General features: G+C 36.2%; 1 protein-coding gene across 2 annotated transcripts in view; it reads right to left on the minus strand.

The window, feature by feature from the left end:
• Nucleotides 1-13,945, minus strand: part of LOC124253294 (SUN domain-containing ossification factor-like) — a 67,309-nt gene extending 53,364 nt beyond the window's left edge. For both annotated transcript variants that reach the window (XM_046687039.1, XM_046687038.1), the window contains exons 1-2: nucleotides 13,778-13,945; nucleotides 4,042-4,182 (exon numbers count right to left, since the gene is read on the minus strand). The gene's annotated coding sequence lies outside the window, so the exon portion shown is untranslated. The remainder of the gene's footprint in view (nucleotides 1-4,041; nucleotides 4,183-13,777) is intronic.
• Nucleotides 13,946-14,195: the final 250 nt, after the last annotated feature.

The following is a 14,195-nucleotide window of genomic DNA, read 5'->3' on the forward strand; positions in this document are numbered from 1 at the left end:
CTGGTGCTCATCCCACTGATCATCTGATCGACAGGGTGTAGCATCGTCCCCAGGATCCCTAGGTTCCCCTCGTCCTGGTGCTCATCCCACTGATCATCTGATCGACAGGGTGTAGCATCGTCCCCAGGATACCTAGGTTCCTCCTCGTCCTGGTGCTCATCCCACTGATCATCACATATATGGTTATGCATTTCACAAACATTTTACAAAAATGCAATGGCGGCAATGATACTGCAGGCAAACTGCATTCTTGCACGACCTATATAAGTCTGTAATTGATAACCCTTTGTTCATCTGAAAGCATATCTCTGTGAAAATAAGGTTTCAGAAGCCATGATCTTAGGATGTAAGATCTCCCAGGTTAACTACTGGAAGTCAGGACATCTCCTTGTTGGTGAGCATAATCTTCCTTGACCACTGTGGAAATTAAGAAGATTCTTCACCTTGACAAAAGATCTCAAACTTTGAAAACAATCTTGTGTCGTGGACACAACCAGGTCACCCACTGTTAATGCCTCTGAACACATTCTTCTGATCACATATTCCTTGCAGTATCAGTGAGTGCCCCCCCTGTTCTATTCAGGTAGTGCCAGTGGGACTCTTGTGGACCATTTATGGCAGCCGTCTATTGCTTGCGAAACAGTTTGGCAAATTCCATTTCTTCTCGAAACCTTGAATGACGTCTCGGATATCTTCATGTTTAAGGAAAACCACGGACTCGTCTTGTAGAACATCTTCAAGAACTGAACAAACATTAATACAATCAAAGACCGTTGTTTTACCAACTCCAAATAGATTTGCAACTATTCTGTACTCTGAGGTTGAGGCAAACCCATACAAATCATTAGCAACCGTTTTCTTGTATCTAAAGGAAGATGTACATATATTTCTTTTGGGATACTCTTCCACTTTGGTATGAACCAACTCAAATCCATCTTTAGTGGTTCTAAAATTGTCATACCAATCTTTGTCGTCGCCTGATCTAATCATATCGTCCCACCATGGCGATTGCCTGTCTTGGTAGGAAATTTTCTCTCTGATAGCTTTTGCCTAAATCATGAATTAATACTAAATAATATTTACATACCCTATTTACGAACCTTACTTATCTATCATGCAAACGCATAGTAAATTTACATCTGGGTCATTTTCAAAATTGGTAGGATTTTCTGTCCGTTCCAAATAAAAAATCTGTTAACTTAAAAGGATTTTTTGTGCTAGAAAACATATTTAGAAGTTTACTAGTCAGTAAATGTGGTATATCATTAGTCTTGTCATTTTGAAATTTATATTTAGCTACATTTTAGGATCAAACTTGGCAGATTTGCTCTGTCCGGAGGTGACGGTCCTAATATCAATGTTCACAAATAATGTAAATATAAATGCAAATAAACAAACTAATTCATATTATGCCAGTTAGGATTGAACAGGCATACTCAAACTGCAGTTAATTTTTTTTTTAACTTAAAAAGTCTTTTTCTACAAATTGTAACATGCTGGTCCTGTGATTTTGTGTCCTGACCGTTACCAGTGTATGAAATTCCTGCAATAATTTCCCCCTGGAGCTGGATTGTAATTCTACTTCCTGTGTGTGCTTGAGCTAGCCCCTGTGCATGTGACAGCAGATGAAATAATGATATTCAACACATTTTGCAGAAAACTGACACCATCAAATAAGTATAAATGTTATGTGTCAACCTTAATTGTTCAGACCGTTACCAATGTATTTTGTGTCAAATATATCTCTGTTTTTTTACATTTCAATGGATATGTTGCCCAGAAATGGAAGAGGTGGAAGGCATGTCCTTTGAAATCTTTCAGGGATCATTCATTTTTTTATTTTAGATTTACTTACAAATTGTCTTGACCGTTACTGTCCAAGCCGTTACCATTCTGCAAAGTAACGGTTTGGACAGTCCTTGTAACGTTCTGGACAAAATGATTTGTATTTCAAAAAGTTGTTCATTAATATTTGAAATATAACAAATTTATAATTACTTTAAGGGTTAAGATAAGTTTAAGCAAGGAATTTTACTGTTCAAAGGAGTTTTGATGTAGTATCATAAAAAACACAGTCTCTAGTAACGGTTTGGACAAATAATAGTAACGGTCTGGACATATCTTTAATAAATTTCAATTTTAAAGAATATGTTCCATGGTGTGATAATAATTGTTTTTTTACTTATCTATCTGCTTTAAATAATAAGAACCAAAACGAATTTATCACGTTAAGTTTCTATTTTCTATAAGATCTATAGTCTTTATAAATTAAAGGTAACGGTTAGGACATCTATGGCAATAGTTTGGACAAAATGTAGTAACAGTAAACAACTTTCAGTATTCCAACCTTTAAAGATTTTTTGGGTGTAAACTGTTTTAACTTTAACTGTGAGATATGTAAGGCCAACATTTACTTTGAATATTTGCTAGGTGCTAATATGTTGGCCAAACCTTTGTATTTGATAAATATGTGTTACAATCTCACGATTAACAAAAACTAAAGGTATCCGAGTGAATAAAAGAAGTATATTTCGTGGAGACTAATATTGCACCATAATATCAACAGCAAAATGATATCTATGCAGTGACCTGTGTAGCATGACCATGTGTACAGTATTATAGTTGTTGCAGTACCTTTCAGAATTTAATCTTTTGCAACTTTTTAGAGGGATAACATTAGTTTGTTACACTGATGTCCTGACCGTTACCAATAATGTCACAACCGTTACTATTCATTCAATTTTCGTTCCCCAATTGCACTCTTCTTTAGATTATAAGTGATTTTCAACCTAGACAGGTGTGTTTTTCTATTCTTTAGAAGCTACAGTTTGTTTTTATTCAAAATCCTAAATTCATTCACAAGTTTCATATTGATATAACAAATGTCCAAACCGTTACCACAGCATGGAAGAAAACATGTCACATTTGTTACAAGTTACAATTTCTAATACGCATTTCACTGTCTGTCCAAAATAGGGTTAGCAGTTGAAGTAAATAATATAATTTTTTCCTTTCATGTTACCTGTTTCTATGTTGAATTAAATTGTTTAAGGTTTATGTCCAGCCCGTTACCATTCCTGTCCAAACCGTTACCACTATTGTCCTAACCGTTACTGATGTTAATTGACTGCTCTAATTAATTCATGATAATCATGATAATACATGAAACACTCCTCTTTATGCTGGTGTCATCAAAAGATGTCCTGGGCTTAGTAGCTGATGTGATTTTTAGACAATATTACCTGCGGAAAGCTATATGCATAATAATGTTTTAGAAAAAACGCAATTATTTTATGGTAAATAAATGAAAGATACAAAATAACACTTTCATAAATAATGATAATAGTTTTTACTTTCAAGTTTGATTAAGTCGGTGTAAAAGCTGTGTATGCCATCTTTAAAAGATTTTTATGAATTATATTTTAAAATCCTTATTCTGATTAAGAAGTGGTAATGGTCAGGACTTTCCCTCACCCTATTAATTACTTATGTATCAATTAAAAGGCCAATTAGTAAATTTGAGCCTGCATGTTTGTATTATTGAATAGTTAAGTATTTGAGATTTCATTTGAATAAAACCTAAATCAATTTTCATGAGTTTGATTTTACTGTAATAAAGAATTGAAAATCCTACCAATTTTGAAAATGACCCATCTACACATGTGTGTTTATTTGCATATATGTAAATATACTCACATATGTAAATCATGTGCATGCGAACAGGGTATAAGTTAACTTATCGTAAATGAATTGAACATATTAATGTCACAAAACGAATTTACTCACGTAAGTATTTATACTCTTGGAGTAAAGTAAATTTACACCTGCTCCAGAGGTAAAGTAAAAGAATATTTACTCCAGGAGCAAATTGATCTTGTAAATGACGTTTTGGTTATGAACCTACTTACCTCATATTGATATTTAAATGTTTGGTCCTCCTTTCAAGGGAAGAAGGACATGTTTTGAAAACTGTCGACATATTGTTTGACTGATCAATTTGTCAGTCAAGAGTTTTGTGAAGGAGTGTGGTGTATTTATTACCTGTCTGACACGTGTTGGGACACTGTGACACTGCTGTGGGTGCTGGCCTGTAGAATGACCGACTCACTTCCATCTGTCTCAACACCAGTGCTGAGTGACACAGAGCCATCAGTGCTCTCCCCTGCTTGTAGAGGGATTACGCTGCAAAAAACCCACAAGATCCATAATCATCCTTGACATATGACACATTGCTTAAACACATTAACAATAAAACACCATGGTTTTGTTGCAAGTTACTCATGGTAACACTTTTTCTCACTATGATGCACTCATTTCTTCTTCTGACTTACTCATGTAAAGGTAAAGACTCAACACAACTTCAGTGTATGCAGGATCACTTCATTGAATCACGTGTATAGAATCTGTAAGGTCTTCGGGAAAACCATTTCCAATCAGACATTCTGTACCCAACTCTTGACACTATGACAGCTACCTTGGTAACCATGGTAACAAATTTTGACCTGTATTTGGCTGCTTAACACCATGGAAGCTGTGAGTGTGATTACGAAAGTGTGTCATATAAGCTACACTGCTGGGGTATTGGCTGTTCTGTCCAAATCACATGCATTGTGAACAGATTGGCTCTTCCACAAGTTCCAGCAGATTTTCAGTGGGTCACTCTAATGACAATCTTCATGACTGACTGACTGACTGAGTTTGGTTTTACACCGTTTTTAGCGATATTCCAGCAACATCACAGCGGAGGACATCAGAATCGGGCTTCACACATTGTACTCATGTGGGGATTCGAACCCGGGACTTCGGCGTGACGAGACAACGCTTTAACCACTAGGCTACCCCACCGCCCACAAGCTTCATGAGCCTGGTACGTGTTTAACAGTGGGTCACTCTAATGACAGCTTCATTAGCCTGGTACGTGTTTAACAGTGGGTCACTCTAATGACAGCTTCATTAGCCTGGTACGTGTTTAACAGTGGGTCACTCTAATGACAGCTTCATGAGCCTGGTACGTGTTTAACAGTGGGTCACTCTAATGACAGCTTCATGAGCCTGGTACGTGTTTAACAGTGGGTCACTCTAATAACAGCTTCATGAGCCTGGTACGTGTTTAACAGTGGGTCACTCTAATGACAGCTTCATGAGCCTGGTACGTGTTTAACAGTGGGTCACTCTAATGACAGCTTCGTGAGCCTGGTACGTGTTTAACAGTGGGTCACTCTAATGACAGCTTCATGAGCCTGGTACGTGTTTAACAGGAAACATCAAAAGTACAATGACGTCAGGGCACCAAGATTCGGTGGTCAACAAAGATAGTAACTGAATCAAAAATCCAAATATGCCACCTGAATGCTATTAAATATTGGTTTGCATGCCATATATCCTTGTTTCATAATCAGCTATATATTGGTAAATGCAGAAATGTTACAGTAATAATGTTCATGACAAAAAGAACTTTCCGGAAAATACCTGGCAGGTGGGAACAACTAAAAACAGATCAGATTTCTGTGATCATTTTGTTTTAGATATCAAATACAGGGATTTACATGGAGTCCAGTATTTGAGGGTCCCTGGGACGCATACTCTTCTTAATTTGTAGGACAATAAAATGGAGGTCCCAGACACTTAAAAATTATTATTAATACTATTATTGCATTGTGTATCATGATCATCACATTGTTACAGTAATTAAATTGCAAATAATACCATAACCCAGCTAAAGTACTGTTGGAAATAGAAAAAAACTTTTTTTTTCACATTTATATCTACAATTTATGAAGTTCATATGTGAAAGTGTGAAATATCTGTTAAACTAACTTCGGCCTAACTATAGTCTCAGTGGTAGGGAGATAGGAAATGTAAAAAAAGGACTTTATTGAGGAGAGATTAGTGCAGAAATGAGCAATGCGATTTTTTTTCTAAGTCCAAAGCGACTTATTCCGAACAGACCATGGCTTTATGCAAATTAGTGTGCGATGATATTGTATTTCAAAGGACATTTTTTAAATGCCTATTTTGAAACTAGACTTAGCTTCATTATAAACGATAGCTGACGTACAAAATACTAACTTTAATACTGAAACTATTAAGGATGTAGCTACCATGGAGCGTCACTATCACTATAAAACGAAAAAGGTAGGAGGGGTCGTCTCAAAAGCAAAACCAGGACGAGTGTCACAGAAGGTGGTTGGGGTCGAACTGGGGGATAGAGATATCAGCTAAGATAAGATAATCCTTTAGGATAATAAAACTGGGGAAATAAACGGCATGTCTTAATAATTAACAAATTATATCCAGTCCTGTCGATCTTGGGATGGTCTTGCCACCTATATATTTTGAGACATTTAATACGATAGTTGATTTAAGCTTTTCTATGGATATCATATTGGTTTACATATCTCAACATAAACGTTATGAAAGACACGTAAGTTGGTAATCAATATATGAGATATATTCAATACACATGAATAAAGCATAAAATATCTTTGAGATGACCCCTTGTGCCAGTAGGCAGCACATGCTTTTCATGCCAGGTAAGTGGATGGTCCGTCGTCATACCTGGCTGAGCAACCTAATTGCCATCTATAGTCTGATCTATTGTTTTCAGCAGTTGTTCGTATTTTTTCTAAGTTTTGCCCGATTTTACAAGTAAATATGCATTTCTAGATATCCTATTACACATCCCACTGAACACCGAGTTAGGCCGATGTGGGTTATTTCAACATATGCTATTTGCAGTTGTGTAAATTTGAGGGATACAGGGTAACAGCCTAAAAACATTTTTTTCCTATTTCCGACAGTACTTTAGTAGCAAACTCAGTGGTAACTTATTGTCACTTGACGCGCTAATAAATTTTGTTGCGTCCATTGTGAATTTTTATGCGTATAGGACGCAGGAATTCGCGTCCTGTAAATCCCTGAGATAGATAGCTCCTTGAAGAGTTTCATATTCGTAGTACCTGCAGTCTTAGAGGAAGTTGACACTGGATGAAGAGACACAGTCTCACCTGAGTTTAACTTTCAGTGGTGAGTTGTTGAACAAGATTAACATAAGCACTGTTCACTGTGTTTTCAGCCCTGAGTTGGTAATTGAAGCACAAATGAACAACAGTGTAATCTGGAAAAGGTATAATATGATACGATAATTATGCACAAACACAACATTGAGATCAGAAATGCTGAGATTGCCATGTAGGCAGCGCTGGAAAGATTGCAAGAAGATATGTTGGACTTTACTAATCCTTCAAATATACAATGCCTCACAAAGGAGGTATACTCAAATTTCAATCTGAAAACAAGCTTACCTGATCAGAGTAATTATCTTTGAAAGGCAATGGTGATTATCATGACTACAGAACTATTGGGAACAGTTGTTATGACAACAAAACTACCATGCCAGCTTAGAGATCATGGCAATCCTAATTGTTCAACTCAACCCAGATCAAACAGTCATTCACAATCATCTGACATCACATCACAGACAGTCACCGTTACCCTTTATAAACACATTTCTTTTCAGAATTACACTAATTCTGAATCTCTTTGGTACAAACCAAACTGAATACTTCAATGTAAATCCTTTAGGACTGCACAGTTTTACTGGTATATCGCAATACACCTTTCAAACAATACATATTGCAATATTTTTTTTCAGAGAACTGGTATATTGGGTTAAGAACATATATGAAGTTTTTGTGATTATCTTTATGGTTTAAATTAAATCTACACAGACTTTCATTCAATGACAAAATGGCATACTGTAATACTATTAATAAATTGTATAGAAACGAAAATAGAATCCAGGGCTATGCAACCTAATTTTGAGATTGCTGTTATCAGAACCATAACATATATAGGTTTAGGGACTTATAATGTAGAAAATAGGATTGGCATGCACAATTAGTGTCACTCACTTTCAAACACTTAAGTTCCAAATAAATCCCAATAAGTATCACAATACAGGTACCTGAATCGCAGTATATTGCAATATAATTTGTTTGCCAACACACAGCCCTAAAGTGCTTCCAAATACACCAGTTGTTTTAGTGAAGTTTTGACTTGGGTGCGATCTCTGCTGCGCCACCCTCAAGAGCATATCCTTACATTCATCAACAAAGATGAAATACAACTTCGTCTCGGAATTAATTGGAAAACATATCCATCTTTTTTATCCATTAATATTTCTATCTTGATAATTGTGATAACAAGTAAAACATTTTGAAGTTTAACTTCATCAGCATATATTTTTGCCTTAAAATCCTAGCATAATTAATTTATCATTGTATTTCTATGCACTTTGGAACTTAAAAAACAACACACAGCCCTAAAGTGCTTCCAAATACACCAGTTGTTTTAGTTCATCAAGCATGAGGGGTTGTACCATGTTTAAATTAGGTGGCTAGCACATCCAGCAGACAGTCAAACCCCTGGGGCTACACAAGCACATGATTACAATATGTCAGGTAGTGCCTGGACCACAAGGTGGCAGATAACAGGAATAATACATACACATGTCAGGCTTTATATAACTGCTGTATCTGTTCCGATGTAATTGGACATGAACATGATGAATGTTGGTTCAGATAACACATAATCAGTCATACAAAACAGGCATTCAAAATGCTCATTTCAGTGTAAATGCATTCACAACACAAATCAATAAGTAGATCATAAACGTCTGTTTTAACGTGTCTCATTATTGTGCTTCTAAGATTGTATGTGAGCCAACACAGTGGCATTCAGGTATGTTTGTGCCTTCAAACTGACAAAAACTTAACAAAAATAGCTAAGGACCATCCCAATTTTCAATTAAAATATTTAATAGTTCATATTATGATCCATATATTTAAATATTGAATATTGGGGGGGTCCTTAACTTATTTTGTTGAGTTTATATATTACTCCAATGATGATACAGTATTGATACATTGTTTTAATTATGTTTTATTTCTCCCTTCACATACCATGACATACAATCTACATATACACTAGCATAAGTTTTTAAGCTAATATGTCTGAATAACTGGCAAAAACCGACAATTTCACTATGGCTTCCTATGCAGAGAATGCTCGGTGATTTGAGTAGATAAGCGCCTACTAAAGGTTATTAAGAAGTTCACAATGTGATATAATCATGATAACCGACCAATAGAAAGGGGAGAGTCTACACTGTGGATGGAGTCTTAGGAAAATCAGAAATGTGTGACCGAGCTAGATACATACATACACCCTGAGCGTTAGGACTGAAGATGAGTTATCAAGTCAAGTTTCAACATAAACTGAAACCTATTTATGAACTCTAGAATAAATAACAATAAATAAATAAAGTGGGACGGAATCAAGATGTGTGTGGGTGTTTCACTTCTATTCAACTCACTGGACACAGGTGCTGTGAAAAGTAGAACTGCACAGTATTATCACTTTAATTAATGTTTTTTCTACCAATATGCATTGCCACATTATTTCTGTGTACCCGTATATCATGGTATCTTAGAAAACTAAATATAACAAGCTATGACCTCTACACAGAAATTCATTCACAATTCATATTTTCCTCCAAAATTACTCATGTAACTGCATTTACTAAACCTCCATACAGTGGTGGAAGAATTTGGTAACGCTAAATTGGTATGTGTGTAGTGTATTGAGTTCATAAACTTCTGACATGCGTAGATGATTCTTCTTTACTGAAAATCATGGAGAAATACTCATCCATCTTCTTTCAGAAAAGAAATTAGAAAACAATCATCATGCTAAAGAGTATTGTGGGTGAAATGATAATTTATAAAAGTTTATAAACTTAAAAACTACAAAGAGATGCTCTGTCATTTCAAAAAGTAACTCATGGTACATCCAGAAGAGGAAGCTGATGATTTTATTGTCATTAGATTTTATGATGTAAACTTGTATGTGCAAAAGTGATTGAGGTTAAAGGGGCACTGATCTAGAGAAAGTCCCCAGACTGGTTGTCACTGTTGTTATTGTTTTTTTATCCCCTGAGTACCCGGATGACACCCGAGAATTTTTGACTTGGGTGCGATCTCTGCTGCGCAACCCTCAAGCGCATATCCTTACATTCATCAACAAAGATGAAATACAATTTCGTCTTGGAATTAATTGGAAAACATATCCATCTTTTTTACCCATTAATATTTCTATCTTGATAATTGTGATAACAAGTAAAACATTTTGAAGTTTAACTTCATCAGCATATATTTTTGCCTTAAAATCCTAGCATAATTAATTTATCATTGTATTTCTATGCACTTTGGAACTTAAAAAAAAAAGTACACAATCTGTTCTTAGTGAATTTAAAAAATGACTGTAATTTTTAGACATCTTATAGATTGTCTAAGTGAATTATATATTACGCATCGTACCCTAAGTGCAACCTAGTGTATGCCGTCTCGCTCACATCGAAGAATTTCACGGCAACAAACTAAATGAAGAGGAATGATTCTTTTGAATGCTACAACAAATGAATAAATACAAACATCAAAATAAAAAACTGTCTAAATTATGGCATTAAGGGACCGTTCATAATTTATGGCTAGGGGGGGGTGATGATGATTTTTATGGAGAAGCGTGTACAATGTGAATGACCCACCTAAAATTTATGTACAAAGTAAGTGACCCCCCTGCATGTCATGTCATGTACAAAGTCAATGTGCCCCCACCCCTTTCCATATTTTTAAAGCATAAGTTTTAAATATTTTTATGTACAAAATTGCTGACCCCCCTAGAAACATGTGAACAAAATTGCTGACCCCCCTACCTCCCCAGAACAAAATGGGTGACCCCCCAAAAAAATCACCATTTGTTTTCTCTCTTTCTCCCCCCCCAACCCCAAAAAAAGCCATAAATTATGAACGGTCCCTAATATCAGTCTACTTGTTCGAGCAATGTATCCATCAATACCAACATGAAGGAAAGATATCCCAATCATCTGCAGCTGACAAAGAAACCTGTTCCATGACATGTGTCTTTTATTAGTTTTAACGTTCTAACTCGTGATAGTTTCTCAGCTGGTCACATGACCTTGTTTCAGGTTTTTCATGTTGGTATATAGCCTCGTTGGTCACCCAAGATAGCACACCTGACCACTACTTGCATGATGTCCACCCTTCTTTAAACAATTAATGATAATAATGAGCTATCAATGAGGCTGGAGGTAAACCCTTTGAAAAATGGACGTTGCTTTTATACAGGCATTTCACGACAGGATATGGGTGTAATCAGTATGTGCTAGTAATTCTATATACATAAACAATAACTTTTGACAAATTCTCTGTGCCATATAAGAGTAACTGATCGATCAACGTGTTATTGATTAATACTTTGATTAATGTTAGTTGTTTAACTCAACTGACAATTCTTCTTGCTGTGCTTCCACATGCATTTTACATAACATGTAATACATTTGCCACATCAGACCTTAATTTATGATGTTGAATATTTACCCCAGACAAGAGAAATGCTCAATGGGAACCTATGTCAGGTATTCCAGGTGGTGTTACAACTAATTATGCCGGTTATAAATTCTGCGCATCAAGTGAATGATGACAGATAACATGTGTAGGTTTACACCATCAAACACGGATTACAACAAAGGAGTAGCAATCATTGCATTGCATGTGATTTAGTTACAAAAAAAAAACCCTGATTGGCAAATAAGATCATATGATTCCATGATCTATCAATGTATAATATTCCAAACCAAACAAGGTATTTTGTTATTTTAATTGTGTTCTCTATATGATTGTTCATCCAAACTTCAAGTTCATTCCAGAATGTTTGGACATCACAATATTACCGGACATGACAAAATAATGAGGTAAAAACACAGAAATAGGATCAAATTCATCCGCGCATCAGAAATTCGGAAAAACCTTACACTGCTGGGATAATTCATTACAATCAGACTAGAACCATGATGGGGGGAGATTTCCAAATAACCGTTCTTATCATGCTCATTGTGACTGTCTGATTGTTTAGGTTGAAGAAACTAATTTTCACGGGTCCTTTGGTATATGCCTATACACAAGGCCTCAAAGTTTATGTCCAATGTCGTTACAGAGTAGCTCAGTCGCATGTCCCGTTCAGTTGCATCGGCCTACAAAGGTGGCAGTGTCAGGTTAAAGCCATTGATCACTGCCCCTTATTAATCTTGGAGCAAAAGATAGGTGATACAAAAATTAACTAATTACCAAAGAATATGTAACAAAAGCATAACGTGTATAGAGACATGGACATTATACAGTCTACATGATCACAACCTATTGCTGTTATCCTCCTCATTTGAACAAAATACACATTATTGCTTAAGAGGAGATGAAAAATATAAAGGCTTATTATGATGACTGTGTCCAGTTCATGATGATCCTGATATGTCTGCACATCTGAACTAAATCTGACTTGTTATAATATGTTGCACAATTTGCATACTCTAATCAATCAGCATCGGTACGAAAAATATTTGTAATATCAAAATAAAATATTGCCACCATCAAATGTAGACACCCATTTCCTCACAGGGCTTCAGCTCTGAGATTTCCAACCTCATATTTAATAATTACCCACGTAAAACATATTCAATTCAACACTTTAAGCGCCACTTGTGCCATATCAAACCGTTCTTCGCCACCATTACCCCTGCCAGCTTCTGCTTCAACGGAGTGAAGGAACAAGAATAAGTAGAAATTAAAGAAAAATATCATATTGCCTAATTTTACCATTAAACTGTTGGAGATTATTTTATTTTCTGTCGTCGTTATTGTTAGAATTTTTGTAATATTTATTCTACAAAAATCACTTCTGGCGTAGTGGGCGAATAAAGCAGGGGAGGTAACTCCGCAAGTATTCCCCCCCCATATGGCGGACATGTGATTCAACAAGTATATTTAGATTTAAGTCCCCTGTTCCTTCACTCCGTTGAACCGGAAGCTGGCAGGGGTAATGGAGGCGAAGAACGATTTGATGTGGCACGAGTGGCGCTTAAAATCTTGAATTAAATATGTTTTACGAGAGTGATTATTAAATATGAGGTTGGAAATCTGAGAGCACAACCCTGTGAGGAAATGGGTGTCTACATTTGATGGAAGCGATATTTTATTTTGATACTAAAAATATTTTTCGAACCGAGAACGTTGCCAACATTTGCTAGCTCGCTTCGCTCGCATATAGGAAGACTGGTCATTTCTCTTTGTTGCGCAACCCGATTTGCTACAGTTTGCCTGTGACAGAATGCAAACCATTTTTTCCTGTGTTATGTTAGAAGTATCAGAAATATTCTTCACTTGGTAAGAGTTCCGCCCGTAACCCGGCTTGAAATGTATTCTATTCATTGGGATCATTTCTAGGGTTTAGGCTTTTAATATAAAAAAAAGCCCATAGGTCTATATTCTTAGGCATAGAAAAAACAATACGGGGGTTACGGGTGGAAATCTTTCCATCCGATTTCTATGTTGAATTGCGAATAGATTCTATCAATCATCACTGCTATAATATCACTACATGACAAAAAAGACTTACATTAATTTGACATAGGACTAGGGCTAGGATTTCGAAAGCCGCTTACGCGTTGGCATCAAAAGTGTGTTTGACATATTACAGAAAATGTGTCCCTGGTAATTTTAAAGTTTTCATAAGCTGTCACTACCAGACAAATAATGAATATCGACAGACACAGATGTTTAATCAATGAATCTGGCATGCAGACTAGCTGTCTTACTGCATCCTATGACAAACTATGAAATGTGAACGAAAAATATATATTTACCTTTGAAAACATAAAACGGCGACGAGAATCTTCAAACTAACACTAAATTTACTCATTTTCCGTCACATCTCTGTCTGGAATCTAGATAAACGACGAAACATGATGATCTTTTCAACGTGTTCACAAACCAGTTCTTCCTGTCAAACACTGACGTGTATTTCAATCGTTTATCTACCCCTGATTATTAGATCAGCCACCAGGTGATAGAGTGACCTCCCTTGTTTTTAGCGTCAATCATTCTAAACAGGTTCTCGACTTCCTTTGCGCACGCCAACTTGCGATGTGCGAGACGGGGCCCATTCGTGACTGACTCGCGTTATCCCGAGACACGCCGGAGATTACGAAAAGGGACGAGTGGTCACGACTGACTTGCAGGTTACAGAAAGGGGAGAGAGGCGACAAATGTGTAAATAACACG

This window comes from Haliotis rubra, unplaced genomic scaffold (genome assembly GCF_003918875.1).
Source record: "Haliotis rubra isolate DU_JTF1 unplaced genomic scaffold, ASM391887v1 Scf538, whole genome shotgun sequence".
Classification (NCBI taxonomy): Eukaryota; Metazoa; Mollusca; class Gastropoda; order Lepetellida; family Haliotidae; genus Haliotis; species Haliotis rubra.